We start from the raw sequence: 20,391 nt of genomic DNA, 5'->3' as shown, positions 1-20,391 counted from the left end.
GGTTAGGTCAGAGTTGTAGCTATAATGCATATCCTGTGCAACCAGTGGGCATCCGGCGAAGGCCAGACATTAAGTAAGAATGAGTACGTATAAGGTGGTCAGACAGGTAGTATCAGCCCGAAGGTAGGCTTGAGCAGCGGGCTCCAGTGAACCACCTTTAGTAAGGCAGAGGAGCGCAGTACCAGGATGTAACCTTAGCTGTATCACGACGGCTGGTAGCTGGAAGCGAAGCAGCATAGGGAGCTGGCTGGGTCACAGACTGTTAGGCTCCTGTTAGGGTCATTCACCACCGGCACACATCGGGCCACAAGTGCCCAGGTAATAGGGTCACCAGTACAATGCTGGGGGTATGGATGCCCCACACCAGAGAACGCGAGAGGAGGAGACCAAAAACAGTTTGCAAAAATAGACACTGATAGCAGAGCCTGGGTGCCACCAAGCAGAACACAGTACCACAGAGTTAACATAACGCCACCAGGTGGACCTCCACCATGATGCCAGTCAATTTGAGAAACTAATCAGGTGTTTTCAGTAACTGCACAGTGAGAGCCCATAGACCAACAGTGTTACTGGAATGCGCCATGTGTTGGAGGGGTAAGAGAGCAGCATACCCGGTCCATGCCAGGTGATGGCAATAGTAATCATGTGCCGAGGCCCTTGCTGGTTTCCAGAGCGGGCTCTAGGGGCTATGGCTCCACAGCCAATGTAGCCAGAGGCCAACCCAGCTTGACAGCAAGGTGCCCCCCCCCCATTTCAGCCGGGAGCTATGAGGGCTATGAGCACAGCTGCTGCACCTAGGCTGCTGCATTTAGGGGCAGAGCCCTTCAGTGCTGCTTCTCCCTCTAGAGGCACGATCCTGTGGTCAACTAGATCGCCTCTCCACTGGCCTCAGATGCAGGTAAACAATGTAGGCCGTGTCCCGGGGCGCCATCCCACAGCATGGAGCAAGGAGGCCACTGCAAACCTCAACCACGCACCACGGCGGGAGCAGTGTAGAAGAGGCAGTAGTCGAGGTAGGATTGTAACGTGACACGGCATCTTCAAAATCTCAGGATTGCTGTACCAAGGGTGTTGGAGCCCAAGCCCATGAATAAAGTCAACCCCTTAGGTAGTGCAGTGGGTGAAATATGAACGGGCCTGCTCATCAGCGGCAGAGCTACGTCAGGATGCTGCCATCTTGCTCGGACTCGCGAGCGCCCCCTCTACTCTGTACATTTTTGTTTTAGCGAAGTATGACCACTGGATATTGAGATGTAGGCACAAACGTGAAAGGTTTGGCACTAGGGTTGATTGGAAATGAGAAGTGTCCTTTAAGCAGAGAGATCATTGTGTTATATTATTCATTCCCACCAGGGGAAGTGAGCTCAGCCAAGTCAGTGGCTGGGAAATCAGGCGAGGAAACATTGTGTACCGCTCGCTTTTTCCAGCTGCTCAAGGATCTTCCTGGGGTGGCGCTATCTTGATTGTGGGGAGGCAACAGGGAGGTTCTCCTGTTGCCTCCCCATATTCCCATTCTCCACCCCCCCCACTAAACAACTGGAACAGAGCATTGTGCTCCAGTCCCAGCACTCTTCCTGCCTGTGGCCGTCACCATGGAAATAGAAAAGAGAGTATGTTTGTGCCTCCCAGTCTCAGAAAGTGATTTGAGCAGAACCAGAAATATCATCATAACCATTAATTGCTGCCAAACCAGCAATCATCCTGCGGGTTGGCTTTCTGCCACATGTATTTGCTGGTAACATTGGTTTCAGGGAGATTATGGCAAGAGATTATGCCTACTGACAAATGTCCAATTGGAATCACTTGCAAAGCTATAACTAAGTTGCATGATGAAGTAAAACTTACAGTGAGAAAGTTATTGGACAAGTCGGAGGATAGGCTAGAAACGTCTTTTTTTACAATGGGTATGTGGATGACTGGCCAAAGCACTGATTACATGTCTGAAACAGTACATTGGGTCACTCTACCCTCTACTGGTGACACTGGCAAGCAAGTTCCACCAATAAACCACTTTGTGCATGCAAGGGTTTGATGGCAGGAGCCACACAGGTGCAGATCTCTGGAATGGAGTGAGTCAGGTGGTGACAGAATGCTATGTCCCTAATAGCTGTCCTTGGACTGTCTGGCTGTTGACAATGGCTCAAATGTGTATTCTGCTTTGCAAATGTTCTCCATCTTGTGGTAACACTTTTTGCAATCATTTGCCCTGTTGCCCTGTCCATGATATGATAAGCTTGCTCTGGCACACAGGAGTGGCCCTCATTTTAGCCGAACACACATCACCACAAATGTTTGAGTGTTGCGGCCACAACAAATACTCCAACACCACCAGCTGAAAATGTCTGTGAGGCCACTATAATTGAACCTTGCATATGCTCAACCACTTGTGTGAACAAGGCAATGCTGTATGTTGTAATATCTACAATCGCTGTTCAGAATCAGACATGACTTTCTTAACACCAACTCAGTGGCAGCACCTGCTAATTGGCTGTTGTATGTTAATGCCCTTTGAGGAAGACAAACAGCATGAGAGCCAGGGCTCTGCTCACTTCATTAGGCACTTCCATTGATACACTTGTTGGAAATTAGCCTTACAAAAAGTGTAACATGAATATAAGGTCATGTTAGACAATGTAAAGCTGGTGAAACAACAGTTGTCAGTCTTTAAATGCATAAGCCTCATGAAAGAAAACATTAAAAAGCTTTTGTCTTCTTTCCTTGACAGCCACTTTAAGGTGAAAGTGGCTACACTGAAAATTATGGGGAGTAGAACAACACAGTGTGAGGCCACAGTTGAAATGTACAAGATTGCACACAAGAGGTATTAGCAACAGAATGTGCTTGCAGAGCAGAGGTATGGAGGGCAGACAATTGCTGAGAATTGCTGAGAATTGCCAATGTCCAAGGCATTTGGTACACCCCTCTTTCCAAAAGCGTCTGTTTCAGGTATGGGGAACTGTGTATACATCCTGAGTCTGCCTTCAGTATGTCTAGGCCTGGGTGTACAATGGCTAGCAGTATAGGGTACACTGCTGCACTGACTGTGAATGCATTTTTGAGTGACAAATGCCCATTTGAAAAGGATGATAACCTATGACGGTTTTCTAAGCGGCCAGTATGTCCACCGGCCAGTAGCACCTCTCAGTGTTGCCATCAATATCCAAAGTGATCACCCAGCTATTGTGAAACTGGAATGTGTTTTCAGTGGTTGAGCTGGGGGTTCAAAGGCCTCTGACAAATAGAGAAGTCTCTCTTTACCTCATGCAAAGCAATTGAGATTTATCAAAATAAATCCACAGGGAAGTGGGTGCACGCAATCTTTTTTCCTCACTTGCACAAGGCAAGCAGCAAACATACACTTTTTGCTACACTCCTGCAAGTAAAGGGGCATTCCCAGAGTTGTTTCTGCACTCACGCACAGAAGGGATGCAGTCATACATTTTGCTGCACTCCTGCAAGAAATGGGAGGGGCACGCACATCTACTTGTTGAGGCCCACCACAAGAAATGGCATACACATGCAATGTCTGCCACACTCGAACAGGTTAAGGAATGCACACACACATTTTCTGCTATACTTCCGAAGGGAAGTGGGGCCAAACACACACTAATGAGGGGTGATTCCTGAAGAACCCCCTCTCAAGCTCCCAAGCCGGAGCTGGCAACTTCTGGAAAATATAATTATCAAATATCACCAGGGCACATTGAACTGTTGCTGAAGGATGCAGCCACAGGGACAGCAACAGCATTTCACAACACTTCAACAGCTGCTCCTATTTCCCACAATCACTAGGCAATCTCTCCTAGGCTGATGATTGTCTATGTTGTCACTGTCTTGTCTCTATGTGACATTGACACTGCGATCAACATTCCCATGTTTGGGATGGGATGGCAGAGGAGGTGTAATTCTGCCAAACAGCTCCTTAAATCAGCACACCAGATGGCACCCAGCTTATCTGCATCCTCCCTGTCACTGGTGTTGTGCCATATGTGCCCTGGCTCTGGGGTGGAAATCATCATTGTGCTGGACTATTGCACAGGGCCCTACCACCCAGTCAACGGGTGTCAGATATCTCACCCCTCAGTTGTGCAGAGCGCCAAATGCTGTCAAGAATGCTTAGAATCCTGTATTAACTCTGATGCACAGCAAGATGACGCAGTTCTAAATAACCTCTAAAGTGGTGTACTGTTGTGCAATAGTAAGGCAGGCATATGAGAGAAGCCTTGATGACCTTACCCATGTGGTGGATGAGAGTTAGCTGGGACCTCTTCACTGACCACTACAATTTCCTACATTTGACTACCACAACAGGAGTCGGATGTATTACATAGTGTTCATTGTGTTTGGAAAGGTCACTTACCCATGTAAAGTATCTTTCCCTAGAAATTTGAAGAGTCAACTGTCGTCCTTAAAGAGGATAGAGCATAACAAGCTTCATTCTGATTAAGCATAAAATGCTTCCTGATTCCGGAAATAGGACACCTGCCTGTTACATGTAAAAACTGACTTGATTATTTGTTCCTGAACACTCAAAACATGACACCAGCCCAATCTACACTGAAGCAAGGTAAACATGTCTTCTTGAGGGTATAATTATTTTGTATCATTTTTGTAATGAGAAAACGGCAAAACTAAACCCCTTCATAACCAAAATGAAATGTATTGGCAATCCTCCTTACTGCCACTGCCACAACAACATTGTCAGCATGTTCAAAATGTGGTCGTGGTGGTGCTTCAGAAAATGCTGAAGCCCACTAGCCAATCTCACCGTCTCTACCTTTCCTCCCCAGAAAATAATCATCCCACATGCTAGACAGTATGAACCAAGCTACTTGACAAATGTGTCTGTGTCTGAGTCACCTAGACAGGGCCTGTGGAACCCATACATCTTGGGGTGCAGCCATGAAAGGGCCTTTGCTTTTCGTGTATAGGAGCCATACTTCTGCAGCTTGAACATGATTCTATCACTGGCAGAACATGCTTTCACTTACAACTGCAACATTATTCCACAGTGTCCTGTGGGCTGTTAACCTCCTCCTCCTCACTTATTTGGGTTTATTGGGTACACAGTGTCAAATACATTGCTATGCCAATGCCACATGTGGTTCAGGAGGACCATTGTACCCAGTGAATGGCTAGTGAACGGCTAAATACACAATGTGCACTGGAAAGCTTCAGCCTCTGCTGGTAAAACCTTCTCAGGCACCTTAAGATAATCACAGGCACAAGAGGATGATGGCAAAGGGGGATTCCTCCTGCTTTCCATTTACCTTTGGAATGACTGCTGGGTCTGATTTTCATCCTTATTGGTGTTTAATCCTTCTTAATGCTGCTGGTTGTATGGCCCTCTCTTTCACCATCCTCTCATCCGCAAGCTCCATCATCCTTTCATTCACCGCCATTACCTCATTATCCTCCTCCCTTTCATTCTATGACACTTCCTCACGCCTCTCCTCCGATTTCCTCCTAAACCACCCTCTCACCTGTAAGCTCTTCCTAGTCCATTGCCGACTCCTCCTACTGCCCCTCATCATCATTGATCCTGCCATCAATCCCAGCCCAATCATCAAAGCCAGTGACACCACCAGTCTCACCATCAACTCCAGCATCACCTGTTGGAGGAGGAGGAATATTGCCCTTGTGCCTCATCACACCAAAAATGTGATATTCCCTCTCCTTTCTTATATTCAAGGTAGGGTTGGAGGACACCAATGATATGTCTCCCTGGACCTCTTCATCAGGATTGCTGGACTCACAAATGGATGCACAGCATTTTCATCCTCTAACACTATCATTTTCTTTAAAGAAAATGGTCCCCCTAACCAAACTGGCTTCACAAAACAAAAACTCCCCATCTCCTGCCACTGTGTAAAAGCTTTTCATCACATCCCTGCAGCTAAACTTGACCCACAGAGGAAACAGGAAGTTGCATATTCCTTTATAGCCAGTCACACTCCCCTTCAACCAAAGAACTAACCCAGATTGTCACGCAAGTAACCAATCAAATATGAGCAGCACTATCCTGCCAGTATCCTCACCCGAATTGTAGTGCTGGTGGCATTTAGACTATGGTCTTCATTTCATGCGCAGGAATCTAGTGGTTGAGCTTCATGATTTGCGGATGAGTTCTTGGAAAATTACCCCAGGGTTCATGCCTTACTTGTTTGCCATGTGAAAGAAAAGGCATGTGGCAAGTCCAAACTAAACATTCATTCACAATGACCTCATCTCTCAGGTTGCATCCATCACATATGTCGTCATCACTTGCCAATGTGGTATTGAGATTTTGTTTAACCGCAATGTTTTCAGAGGGTGCATGATTTTTCTTTCTGATAGCTAAGTTGTATAGCACGCTACACAACTCTATGATGTGTGCCTCTCTGAAGCATAAATGAGGTCTCCACAACTGACATGTAAGCAACGGAAAAACTCTTCTGGGGCCAGCTTACAGAAACTTTGCACCAGTGAGTGCAAGTGCTAAATTTGCACGTATTAGCAGTAGGGCAAAGTTGCCCTATTTTTAAAAACACGTGGACACATTAGAAATTTATTTCACCATGACAAGTGCAGTTTGGCAAGGCATAAGCCTCAGAAAATAATTGCCATAGTGCAAAAACGTGCATTTCCGATGTGTTTTTTCACCAGGACAAAGGTTGCCCTAGTGCTAATGCCATTCCGTATTAGCACTAGGGCAAACATCACCCTGGTGCAATTGTGGAGTGAAAATGTATCTTTTTTGGCCAAGGGCAATTTTTGCCCTGGTTCATATACCATGCCAAACAGCACTTGTCATGGTGCAATAGTTTTCTAATATGCCCAAGTGTTTTTAAAAATAAGGCAAACTTTTCCCTAGTTCTAATAACGTGCAAACTTTGCACTTGCACCTGTGCAGTTTCTGTAATCTGGCCCCTGGTGTCCAAATGCAGGTTCCTCAGTGTTCCTGTTGATGCAATGGTCTGGGTTCGACTTTTTTTCTGCCTCGCTCTGTGGACTCCAGGGTGGCATCACTATCTACGTCATCAGTGGTATGTGCTATCACCTGTAGAGAGGTGAGATGAAGTGTATTATATTGTATCGATGTCCATGCTCGACTGCCATCCACAGAGACTGTGGTGACTGCCATATTTACACAGTGGCCAGTATCTTTCGTGGGCAAAATGCATCTTGAGATCAGGTGCACTACTGGCAAGAAGCATGAAGACATCATGTGCTGAGCCAAGAAAATGCACACGACAATGAGTAATCATCAGTGCAGCACCGCAAGATATGTGGACATTTAAGGGGTAATGCATTGCCCTGTTAATGAAGATTGCCAGTCTTGCATATGGAGGGATGACACAGGTGTGCGCACAATCAATTGCATCCGCCATATTTGGGAAACATACAATCCTGTAGTAAGCTGCGTGCACCCTTATCAACTTATCATATGTGTGGGGTAAAAAGATGAATTCATCCATGTGCGATTATAGTGGGTTTGCCCTGCAGAATTTCACAAAATGCAGAGGGAGAAACGCAAGCAGACAATGGGCCTCATTACGAGGTACCGGCAAGGCTACCTCCAACCTCACATCCGGGTTCCGGCACCCGCAAATGGGCAATTACCAGGCTATTCTGGCCCAGGCAGACCCGGTAATTCGCCGGGCCGGTACATCCCCTTTCCCATTTCAGCCCCAATGGGAATGGGGAGGGTGGTAGTACTGGTACTACCATCGTGTTCTGCTCACGGGTGGCGGTATGGCCACCAGGTCAGACCTGGTGGCTGCAAGGGCAGCCGCGAGCAGAACTTCTAGTATGGTGGTACGGTAGCAACGGTGCCGGTAACGATACCGGCACCGTTGTTGCCTTACCACCATACTTGTAATGAGGCACAATGTCACTGTACCCTGCAATGAGCCAGTTGTACAAACATGCAACGCAGAAACACACTTCACCAGTGTTAGGAAAGCTGTGCAAATGCTGATCCATAACTCTGGATCTACACTGATGAGTTCCAACCTGCACACAATGAATCCGTGTTCACTCTCTATTCTGCTACAATCCATTCCTCTGACATGTTGATAGTTACTCTGCATGTTCCTCCTTTGCTCCTTCTCGTCCTTGTTGTTGAGACATGGTCAGTCATGAGGTGTGATCCAACAATTCTCCATTGCCACAATCATGTTCTTAGATTATAGTCCCCAGGAAGGTGTGCCCTATTGCCGTGTGAGTGCTCTCCAGGAAATGTGTGCCCTATTGCGGTGTGAGTGCTCCCCGGAGAATGTGCGCCCTATTGCCGTGGGAGTACTCCCCAGGGAATGTGTGCCCCAGGGAATGTGTGCCCTATTGCAGTGTGAGTGCTCCCCGGAGAATGTGCGCCCTTTTGCCGTGGGAGTACTCCCCAGGGAATGTGTGCCCCAGGGAATGTGTGCCCTATTGCAGTGTGCGTCCCCCCCGGAGAATGTGTGCCCTATTGCCGTGTGAGTGCTCCCCGGAGAATGTGTGCCCTATTGACGTGTGAGTGCTCCCCAGAGAATGTTTGCCCCATTGCCGTGGAATTACTCCCCAGGTAATGTGTGCCCTATTGCAGTGTGAGTCCCCCCCGGAGAATGTGTGCCCTATTGCCATGTGAGTGCTCCCCGGAGAATGTGTGCCCTATTGCCATGTGAGTGATTCCCGGGGAATGTGTGCCCTATTGCCGTGGGAGTACTCCCCAGGGAATGTGTGCCCCAGGGAATGTGTGCCCTATTGCTGTGTGAGTGCTCCCCGGGAATGTGTGCCCTATTGCTGTGTGAGTGCTCCCCGGAGAATGTGTGCCCTATTGTTGTGTGAGTGCTTCCCAGGGAATGTGTGCCCTATTGCCGTGTGAGTGCTCCCCGGGGTAGCTGGGCACCATTATGCTTGTCCTGCCAGCTTCTGCCATACTGCAATAGTTCAAATGTCATTGCTCCGAGTGCAATACACCTAGAATTAATGCATAACTGTTATATTGTTTTTTGTGGTCGCTGTGTGTGTTTTTATGGCATACAGTGTAATGAACACCTGCATTACACCTTTGAATGGTTTACGTGGTAAATTATGCCTTAATTCAGTTTAATTGAACAACAGAAAAATTCAAAAATTGTGAACAAGGTATCTAATTTGGCTTGGCAATGCCAATGCGCCAATACCATGCTTACCATGCCCTTTGAGGCACACCCAGAAATGTGTCATGATTTACATCCACATGTGCATATGTGAGCCAGTCGGTGCGCTTTGATTGCATGTTTCTCACTGTATCCGTATCATGAATTTCTGTGCAATTTTGATCTGTACCAAATGGATATGTCTGAGAAATGTATGCACACTTCACTGTGCACCCTGTGTGTTTCTCTGCAACTACAGTGTTCCCGAATCTCTGTATATCGCGATGACTTTGTGTGCTTTTGAGCACTGTATGCATGTGTCTCTTGTCTATTGTGCTGTGAAGTGTGTGCCGTTATACTCTGTGCGTGTGTGGTACTGTGTACTTCCATGTTGTGTTCATGTTTTTGATTCTCTATGGTTTATTTCATGTCTGTTATTCCTTTTTTCCTTTGTCTCTGTGTGTGAGAGAGGGAGAGGGGGAGAAAAAGAGCGAGAAAGAGTAAGAAAGAGAGAGAGAGAGAGAGAGAGAGAGAGAGAGAGAGAGAGAGACAGACAGAGAGAGAGAGAGAGAGAGAGAGAGAGAAAGAGCGAGAGAGATGAAGGCAGACTTTAAATAATGTCCTTGATATGGTGCCAAAAGACCACACACCAGTGAGGCTAATGAGAGCATTAAAGCCTTTGGTCCACTGAGCAAAATGGAAGGTTTGGGAGAAGACCTGAGTAAGTCACTTGGATCATTGCAGTGCCAACAAGTGCTGCAGTTTTCAGGATGGAAGCCATTGTTTTGTGCACACTAGGTGGCTGATGAGATATGATGTGTCTGGCTTGATGCCAACAGCATGAGGTCTTCCATGCCTTTTTCACAGAGATCTTTTGAATGTATTTCTTTACAACCGATCCTTAGATAAATGGCAGCAGAATTTAGAAGGGGACGCATTTCGTTTCCCATTGTCAATTTCATCTGTAGTTAAATTCCAGTCAGGAGTATCTTTTCCTATTTGATAAGCAACAGGAGAGGTTTCTCTGTTACCTATACACCTGTTTTAAAGCTCGAAACTTTTTAAAATAAGCCAATTATCTATTAAAATACTAGTTATTGATGTTTCATATGGATTTTCAACAATTACAAGTCTAGCTGTTGTTAGTACAGCGTAATATTTAAGCAAAGCAAAGAGTTTCTGAGAAATAGGGCAGAAAGGTGTCTAAAGAAAAGAGTAGCAACAATCCAAGAAAGAAAGCAATAATGACACAACTAAAATATCTCAATGTGCACAGTTTGGAGAGAAGGCAACATGGCGATGGGCACCAGACTGAAGCATACCAATACTCCTTAGCTATGACAGAAAATCCAAGCATTATCTCTGTGAAGAGTTTTATTTTACTACCTTTTTTATGGCGCAAAAACAGTATTGGCATAAAAGGCAATGGCATGTTGTCAGTAGCACGTCGTCAGCTGATCAGGGCCTCTCAGACACTACTCATTTCAGAACAAGAGACACCATTAAACACTTTGTGGTGGCTGGCATCTACCAGGTAACACGCTATCATCATCATCCACAATGAAGTGACTGTTCATTTTCCTAAATGTCAATTGTTCAGCATGCAACACTCCATGGCTTCCCGTACAGTTAAAGACAATAGCCCTTGTTGTGCCAAAACCTCTCTCCGTACACTTGTGGGGGCAGCTTAACGATTCTAAAGCAATTTGCACTGACTGGTATTTTCCTCCACTCTGAATCTCTCCTACATTCTCTGACAAAAATCATGTGAATGTGAGTCTTACCCAAGCTTTCCTCAGGGATTCTCTGGTCCTTCCAAGTCTGATGGACACGGTTTCTTTGTTCTCATAACACTTGTGTTGCTTTCCGTCACTTAGAGAACAGAGTGCCTGTTATCTCATCCTGCCTAAAAGTATGACGGTCTTCAAGGATTATAACAAACAGTGGTCTCTGACAGGGCTGCATATTGGCACCGTTTTTGTTTAATGCTTATATGGCGGACCTGGGGGATCATCTCAAGTCTGCATCATTTATTGCTCCCAATGTTTTGGGAACAAAAATGTTCTGGCTAACATATGCGGAAGACATCATTTTGTTAGATTGTACTAAAATGGGGATTCAAAGAATGTTGGATCTCTTCCATTCATATTCATATTCATTCAAATTGTATCAAGCATGACCTCACCATAAACATTCAGAAAACCCATGTGCTAGCTTTAACAGCAGGAACACGTTTAAAGACGAATTCCTAATGGTTCAGGGGAGAAAGAATCGCTCAGGCTGATAGTGTGACGTATCTGGGTTTTGATATGTTTAGCAATCGAGGGAAGAGATTGATAATGGAAGGGTTTTATGTAAAGGCCTTAAAGGCAATAGTTCAGATGAAAAAGTATATCTTTAAGTATGGAAAGCTTTCTATCATTCCTTTTGTTACATTTTACAAACATTTATTTTCCCCTATGTTGATTTATGGGGCAGAGATTCATCATAATGTGTTGCATGAGGATTATTATCATCTAGAACTTTATTGCATGATTTGAAGGTGATGCATTTTTATTGGTATGATGTTTGATGAATTTGTGTAAGGTTTTAACTTGTTTTAAAAGTCATTGCACAATAAATACATTGATACATTTTGAATTTACAAATAAATAAATAGCTAAACTATGACTAGTATTTTCTCCAGTCCAGATGTCTAGAGGGATTACATAAGCCAAAAGTCATGTGTTCTTGTCTCTCAAAGTCACGCAAGCTACTCTTACTCTCACTGAATGCGCCACACAATGTAAACAAAACTTACCCAAATCTAAACCTGTGAGTATCCAGTCAATGATTATCTCTCTCTAACTACACTCTGGTTTATGAAACCTCACGTAAATATCCGAAACCTGCCATCAAACACAACCTCCACCCTCCCTGAAAACTAACACTGAAAACAAACTGCAACCACTTGTGCTCCTAATCTGTAAACAAGCTCCCAATCTTCCACACCAAAACAAAACAAGGGAGCAACCGAGGTGCACAAAGAAACCAGCTTTATGTACTTTATTTACTCCATTTGGCTAGTAGAAGGCCCACAGACATTATTAATTACTTCCTGTTAAACCAGGGGCTGTAAACTAAACAAATGACATCATCATATTCATAAAAAACAAAATATTCAGCCATTGGTTGTTAGGATAAAATCACCTATATTATTCCATACATTAATTCTTCTAATTGAATAATCATTATCTTTCAGCCTGCCCAAGGTCGCTCCCATTATGCAAGACGTCATGACTCAGGCTTTATCGAACCGTTCTCTTATTGATTGGCCATACAACATGCTGACATCACTTCAATACTGGTGCCTGTTACTGGGTCTTGGGTCATGATGTGCATAGTAGAGTGAGGCCAGTTTATGAGACCTTCAACTTCAATTCTTTCAGACTGTTCATATGTTCTTTGTGCGTTTGTTGCACTGCTTTCACCATTGGAGGCGCTGTGGGTATATCTTGCTAGTGTGTTTTTGGCAATGTTCCTGCCTGCACCTGGCAATTAGAACTTGTATATCTCTGTCTGCTAGCAACAAAACAAACTTAATTGTTGATTATCTAAACTGGAACCATGAGAAAGGCCTATTCATGCAGTTTCAGCTATCCTCCCTTTCTCTCAGTCTTGCCACTTTCAGTCACGTGGACACCATCATGGACCAACACAAATCTGTATTAATCTGTTTAAACTGCAGTGCTGTGCTTTCTTAACCATGTACTGTGCATGGCTTTGCAAAGGGAAAATGGCAGTACTCTTGCCATTTATAATGCTGATTTATATGTATGTACTGTTGAGAGGCAGAAGAATAAATCATCCATAGCGTCTTTCCCTCCCTCAGCTTAATACCGCACAGGTGAGAAATGTTACTTACTAAGACAGTCATACTGCCCTTATCCCAGGCGTGTACAGCAGGAAATGGATATGATCTAACTTGAAGATGGCATGAGTAAACCAAATTAACGTTGTGACAATACATGTGCATGCATTAGGCACAAAGCATATGTGCACTCAACATGAAGAATGCGAACACTAGGTAACACATGCTTCTATACAAAAAAAAGATTAACATAGCATCCATAAGTCATGAAGAATCCTAACATAAGCAATGTATATGCTGAATGCAACACGAACGACACGCGGATATAGCTCACTAACATAGAAAATCAACAGAAATGGGCAGCCATCTTTTCCAAAATGGAAGCCAAAATATGCATCTAAATTAAACAAAAGGCCCCAAGCTTCAGGAGAACTCAAAATGCTGAAATAACAAAATGCGGATCCATTCAGAGGTCAGACAGTAGCTGGCAATCCAAGCCAAGGTTACCAAGAATAAGGGCGGATATGAACAGCAGAAAGAAACCACAAAATAATGATTTCCAAGACGAAAAGTCATATATTCTCAGACTAATTAAGAGTACAACCAACCTTCATGATTCGCTAGGTGCAGGACAACTATAAGCCAAATGACTTCATGAAGAATAACTCAAGAGTGTCCCCAGTGGTAAAAGAAATCTTAAACTCACATTAATATTAGCTAAATTCACAATAAATGAAGGGTGAAATTATTCCAAACACAGTCCCATCACACGTAACCCATAGTTGAAGAACACTGTCTATTCATTAGCAACAAACACAGATAGGACACATGTCTTACGCCTCACATGTATCCACAGACACAAGATGCCAAATAAAGCCATATACAAAGAAATCTCCCTGGCTCATGGCTTAGAAATGAGGGATGGCATCTTCTTTTATTGAAAGGAAAGCAGTCCGTGGACCTCTCTCCCCCTACTCCTGTCTGGCTCATGTCTCGACACCCTCTCAGTTGTCCAAGGTTGGTTAGTAAGAAGCGAACCAATGAAAATCTCCAATGTTATGCCGCCCATGAAGCAAGGTGACAGCAAAATACATATTGTAGAAATTATGTATTTTTACTATCAATCTAGATGTTGTCGCAGGAGGAGCCATCATACATGCAATACACATTTTTAAATGTAGCCCTATAGAATGTATATGTACCCACCATTACTAGCCACTGCCTATACCCTGTAAGTTTTGGTAACTAAGATTACAGTATGATGTCAGCTATGACAAATGTTGAATATATAGACCATTGTTTTTGATAAGCATGTCACGAGCACCAAGAATTCCATGCTTGTATGCTGTCCATGTTTTATTTTGATGATAATAAAGCTGGCCTTTGCCTTGCACTTTGTCTTTTTCCATTATTGAGTCTAGGTTGAAATGGCTCCAGAACCTCTGTTTAATTTGTGACTTTCCAGGCCGTCTTAAAATGACCCTTCTTAACTGTGCATACCACCATTTACAACATTCACTCTCTGTGTATTCAGAAACCTAACCCTCCCTATAATTTGGCAAATTAGCTCCCAACAGTGTAGCAAAACGAACTCTATCCTACTTGTGTTACATTCTGCATGGCGATGGAATACACAAAATGACACCTTATTCTAGTTTTCTTATTCTGTATGTTCGTTCTTGTTTGAGAACAGGTGGGGGCGTGGCCATGTGTGTCAATGGTCTTATCTGCACTGTCATAAATCCATGATGTTGCACTCAAACATTTGACAGAAGCTCAACCTGCCCAATTACCCACAATTCAGGTCATTGGACGTTTTATCTAAAAAGGGTAATCAAGTCATATTCAGTAGTCATATTCCGATGATATTATGTTGTATGTCATCCTCTCTATCAAGTAAATCATTCTGCTATCTCTAGTCCTGTGTATTCCTTACTGAGTTCCTTACTGACAAAGTTACTCCAGTGTTTGTTTGGTTACATAAGCACTGTCCTTTGGGTGTACATTTTCCCAGGCATGCAGAGCTAAGGGAAGACAGAGCTAAGGTTGCTATATCCTTCTCTATTTCATTCTGTGTTCCTTGTTAGTCCCTGTTTCTAAAAGGTTGCCAGACAAATGTCTCACGCAAATTACACAAACAACATCCAAATCAAACTCCAAAACAACACTCTACTAAAACAACACATTGCATACAACTGCTTTGTTTTCAACTGCCACTGTGCACCTGCTCAAAAACATTAAATGAATGAACTCATTAGCACACATTCCGAAGATATACTGTTCCCTACATAAACATGGCTCAAACCGAACCAGGCACCTATTATCCCTGACATGTTTCCCCTGCATCCACCACACAGACCACCCACACAATGAAGGTGGTGGCATTGCCATCATATTTAAAGGCACACTCTATTTCCGGGGTGAATTTTTGCTGGGACCGGACGCCACCGGGGTGGGTCTTTCGGTCGCTACAACTTCCAATGCAGACTCCAAGTGCCACGTGCCCAATATTGGGAGGGAAGACAGCAGGACTATTTCTTCCCGGTCAGTGAAACATTCCCAAGAGGTGGTAGAGGAAGAGGTTCCTACTGGTAGCCGAACGCCACTGGCGGAGAGTAAAGCATGCAAACAGGTAGGAGGGAGAACTCTCCGTTTTTTGAGTGAATGCCGAGCTTTATCGAGTGATGCATGAGTGATCCAAGCAGTGGCGGGCCTTGAGTTAGAATTTGTAGGCGGCACCATACAGAGGGTACAGCCTCACCCAATACACATGCCGCAAGAAAAGGTAGTGCTATTGCAAAGCGAACTGCTGGGGAGCCAGATGCGACCAAGTATAGACAGGAGGGAAATGGTAAGAAGTAGAATTGAAGTTACATATAAATTGTCTCAAACTCCTAGCAGGCTTGTTCGCAGTACGCGCTTTCACCAGAGACAAAGTCAGATGTTGTGTCTTGCTAAAGATGGACAACCACTCGGCCGTACGCTACATAAACAAGCTAGGAAGGACCTGATCCAGAATGTTATCAGAGCTAGCGAAAGACTTCTGGCACTATTGCCTTCAGCACCAGATTGCAGCGCAGCAGAGTACCTACAAGGGACTCTGAACAAGGTAGCAGACTAGAATTCATGGTATCTTGTAGACACCAGCGATTTTAAGCTGCAGCCACAGATATTCAGGCAGTTGCAGGAAGTATGGGGTCCTCTAGACACCAATTTATTTGCGTCCAGACTGAACTTTCAGATGCACAAGTACTTCAGTTGGAGGATAGACCCGGGAGCAGCGGGGACAGATGCCTTTCTACACCCATGGAACGGGGCAGTGCACTATGCCTTCCCGCCGTTCATCATGTTCACGAGAGCTCTAGCGAAAGCCAGCAGAAAAGAAGTGGAGCTTGTGATGATACTGCCGCTTTGGAAGTCCCACGGCTGGTTTCCATTAGCAATGGAACTTTCTACGGATTTCCTGAGGATAGTTGCTCATCGTCAGGACCTTCTTCTCAGAACGACCGGCCTGCCACACCCGTTGATAGAAGCGGGCACGCTACACTTGATCTCCTGCAGGGTTTCAGGAATGGATGGGAATTACCAGGAATTTCACAACTCGATGCAGACTGTATCAGAGACTCATGGGCGCCTTCCACCATTAGGAGCTATGGCGCTGCATGGGACCGTTAGACCCAATGGAGCACAGAACATGGTTTGGATCCCGTTTCGGCCCCCGTAGTTCATGTCCTCAACTTTCTAGCAAATAGGTTTCAAGATGGTTGCGCCTATAGCATGTTATGGGTATACAAATCAGCCGTGACAGCAGGACACACCAAGGTAGAAGGAGGACCGGTGAGAGAACACCATGCGGTCGTGCGACTTCGCAAAGGGATCAAATTTAAGAGACCGCCAGAACCTAAATACGCAGTGTTATGGGACGTCAGAGATGTATTTCGACGTCTTTCTCAGATGGCCAGAGAATGGCAGCCTTCCTAGGTCACAGCTTTTAGGGAAGATAGCAACGCTGCTATGTTTAGCAGCATTTTGAAGGGTCTGACAACATGCTAGAGATACACAGATTATCCAGAAGGAGTAGCTTTAAGCACAGCAAAGAGAATGAAGAGTGATTCAGGAATCATTTCTTATCCTTACTCCGTGGAAAATAAGAAGATATGTGTAGCTCAATGCATTAAGGATTATGAGGAGGCGACTGCTCATCTTAGACCTCAAGGTGTAACTCAACTGCTCACTGCGCGTAGAAAGCCCCATCATGCTGTGGCCACAGCAACTATCACTACGTGGGTTAGAGAGGTGATGCAATGGGCTGGGATAGACTTGTCTTTGTTTGGCGTGCATTCTGCTAGGGGAGAGATGGTTTCTAGAGCTTTTACTCCATGTGTCTCATTACAATACATAATGAAATCAGAGGATTGGTCCTTTTCATCAACTTTTAAGACATTCTATTTCAAACCTGTATCAGGAATAACTAATAGGGTGGTAGCAAGCTTTGAACAAGCATCTAACAAGTCGGCCGAACTCTTTAAAATCTGCATGGAGCTGGCCAATCCTGCTGCTGTCTCTACCTCTCCTGTCCCCTTCCAGGCCGTCTGCATGGCCCTGGCCTCTCATTTAATCTCCAAAACTCGGGACATCCTGTCCTCTCTCTCTTCCTCTCCACCTCCTCCCTCTACTTCCTGCTCTTTCTCTTGCCCTTCTTTGGCCACCTCTCTTCCCTCCTTCTCTGCCTTTCCCCTGCTCTCCTCAGACGAGTTTTCTAGACATGTCCGATCTATGAAAGCCTCATCAAAACAGGTTCACCCCTGTTCCTCCAAAACCATCAAGGCCACATTGACACCTTGGCTCCTGCTCTGGTCTGTCTGATTTCTGCAACCACTCCTTCACCACTGGAGTCTTTCCCTCCCCCCTGAAGCACTCCATTGTGCACCCTCTTCTTAAGAAACCCTCTGCCGACCCTTCCTGCCCAGCTAACTATCGTCCTATCTCTATCACACCTTTCCTAGGCAAACTCCAGGAAAAGCTGGCCATCTCCCAGCTTAATCTTCACTTTGAATCTGTTGGTTGTCTCCATGACCATCAGTCTGGCTTCAGAGCTGCCAGATGCATGGACACTGCTCTCCTGAACAACTTCCAACACCCACTGTGTCCTCATCCTACTTGATCTCTCTTCTGCGTTTGACATGGCCAACCATGCCATCCTGCCCAAACGTCTCTTTGATAACCTGGGTATCACCGATCAGGCCTTGGCTTGGCTGACCTCCTTCCTCTCCGACCGACCCTCCCAGGTCCAACTTGGGTCCTTCCTCTCCTCCATCTCTATCTCTACCTGTGGTGTCCCCCAGGGATCTAACCTCTCTCCCTGGCTGTTCAACCAATACGTGGCACTTCTTGCCCACCACATTTCCGCTCTCTGCCCCAACTTTCAGTGCTATGCGGATGACACTCAACTCATTTTCAGGCTCCCTTCTGCCACCTCTTCTCCTTCTCTCATCTCTGACTGTCTGTCTGCCATCCAGGAGTGGTGTGCCGCCAATGATCTCTGCCTTAATGCCAGTAAAACCGAGATTATCCTCATCGGCACACCTGCTCGCTCCTTTCCTGTCACTCTCTGGCCAACCTCTCTTGGCCCTCTTCCTGCTCCCACCTGTGAGGCTAATAACCGTGGGGTCATCTTCGACTCCACATTTTCCTTCTCTCCTCACATCTCTGACTTCTCTAAGAAGTCACACTACTAGCTGTACCTCCTCAGAGGTATTCTTCCTTTCCTCTCCTTTGCCCAGAAGCTCACTTTCTCCAGAGCTCTGTTTCTCTTTGAGCTGGACTACTGCAACATCCTCATTCTAAATCTGCCAGCCTCCACTCTTCACCCTCTGCAACTCATCCAAAACAGGACTTGCAGACTTGTCCTTGTCCTCAAGCCCACCCAGGGATTGTATCTCTCTAGGACTGAAATCTCTTCACTGGGTCCCAGTAGCAGTGAGTATTAAGTTAAAAACCCTCTGGATTGTCCACAAGGCCTGCTGGGGCCTTGGGCCACAATGCCTTCAATTCTCTCTTCCGAAATATCTTCCTTCTCGGGCTCTTCACTCATCCGCCTCCAACTCCCTCAGGTTTAGTTGCTTCTCCAAGCAGCGAGTTGGTGATAGATCCATTTATTCTGCTGGGGCCTCCCTCTGGAACAGCCTCCCTGCCTCTCTGAAACTTGAGGAGAACCATCTCTGGTTCCGAAAGCACCTCAAGAACTTCCTCTTTGCCTCTGCTTTCTCTCCTCCTTTCCCCTGCTGATCACCTGGCTGAATCTGAAAATGCACTGGTTACCTGGCTACCCTCTGATCTTGGGCCCTGGTCTGCTCCCCACCAGCTGCACACCTGCACTGCCCCCTTGGCAACGCTTGCACTCGGGGACTGTTTCTGTATCCCTACAGCCCCTACTAGCACTTGACACCTGATGTCTGCACTTTTATTTATTATTCATGTTCTTATTTATTTACTGTTATCCTATGTACTGCACTGCCCCCTTGCCCCCCTGAACTTTTCCCCTCCCCCTGCACTTGAGTGATCTCAATGTCACTTGGCCTAGTAGGATCCCTGTCTCTGTCTTCCCTCTGTTTCCCCTCCCTTGTCTCGTCGCGCCTTGAAACACTTGTGTATAGGCGCGTTATAAATGCCTTATCATATCATATCATATCATAATGCTCGCCTGCTATCTTGACATAGAATGAAGATTGCCCAGGCTTACAGCGCAGGGTAGTCTTGATTCTATTAAAGACACAGAGGCAAGCATTATATCCCACACATAATTTCAAAAGTATTGATGTAACTTGTAAAGGTATACAGTGTAAGAGCTTTAGCGCATTCCCGCCCTCATGGGTTCTTCTCCATTTCTCGCAGGGGATGACCAGAAGACAGCCTGAGGAAGCTTGAAGATTCAAGCAGCAAATCATGTGATTGCACGTTGTCCCATTGGACCAGGCAAACCTTGGCATCAGGGGGCAGTTGAGGGTTCCACTCGTTGGGATAGTTCTCGTACAGCTAGTTCGATGTTCTGACTGGAAGAGCAGTGGACAGCAAAGAAAGAGGAAGGGACCTAGGACTAAGGACTCGTATACATCTCACAGGCTCCTGATAGGTGGAAGGGAGGAGCCCAGGACTACCAGAGCCCAGAATATCATGGGACTCAAAAAACTATAAATGCCCAGTTTAAATGTTCAATGTTTTAAAGTGCTGATGTTGAAGCATTAAAGAAAGAATAAGCATAATTCTCGCCTCTGTGTCTTTAATAGAATCAAGTCTACCCTGGGCTGTAAGCTTGGGCAATCTTCATTAATGATTCAATTGTTTTCCCAGATACAAGTACAATAATGATAGGAGTTATTAAAATCCTTCATATTGGACTTTCTTCCCATAGCAGTTGCTAGAGGAAGCATGCGAAGCCTG

The sequence above is a fragment of the Ambystoma mexicanum genome, chromosome 4p (genome assembly GCF_040938575.1).
Source record: "Ambystoma mexicanum isolate Mex_15411 chromosome 4p, UKY_AmexF1_1, whole genome shotgun sequence".
NCBI classification, from domain to species: Eukaryota; Metazoa; Chordata; class Amphibia; order Caudata; family Ambystomatidae; genus Ambystoma; species Ambystoma mexicanum.
This window is presented reverse-complemented; position numbering follows the sequence as displayed.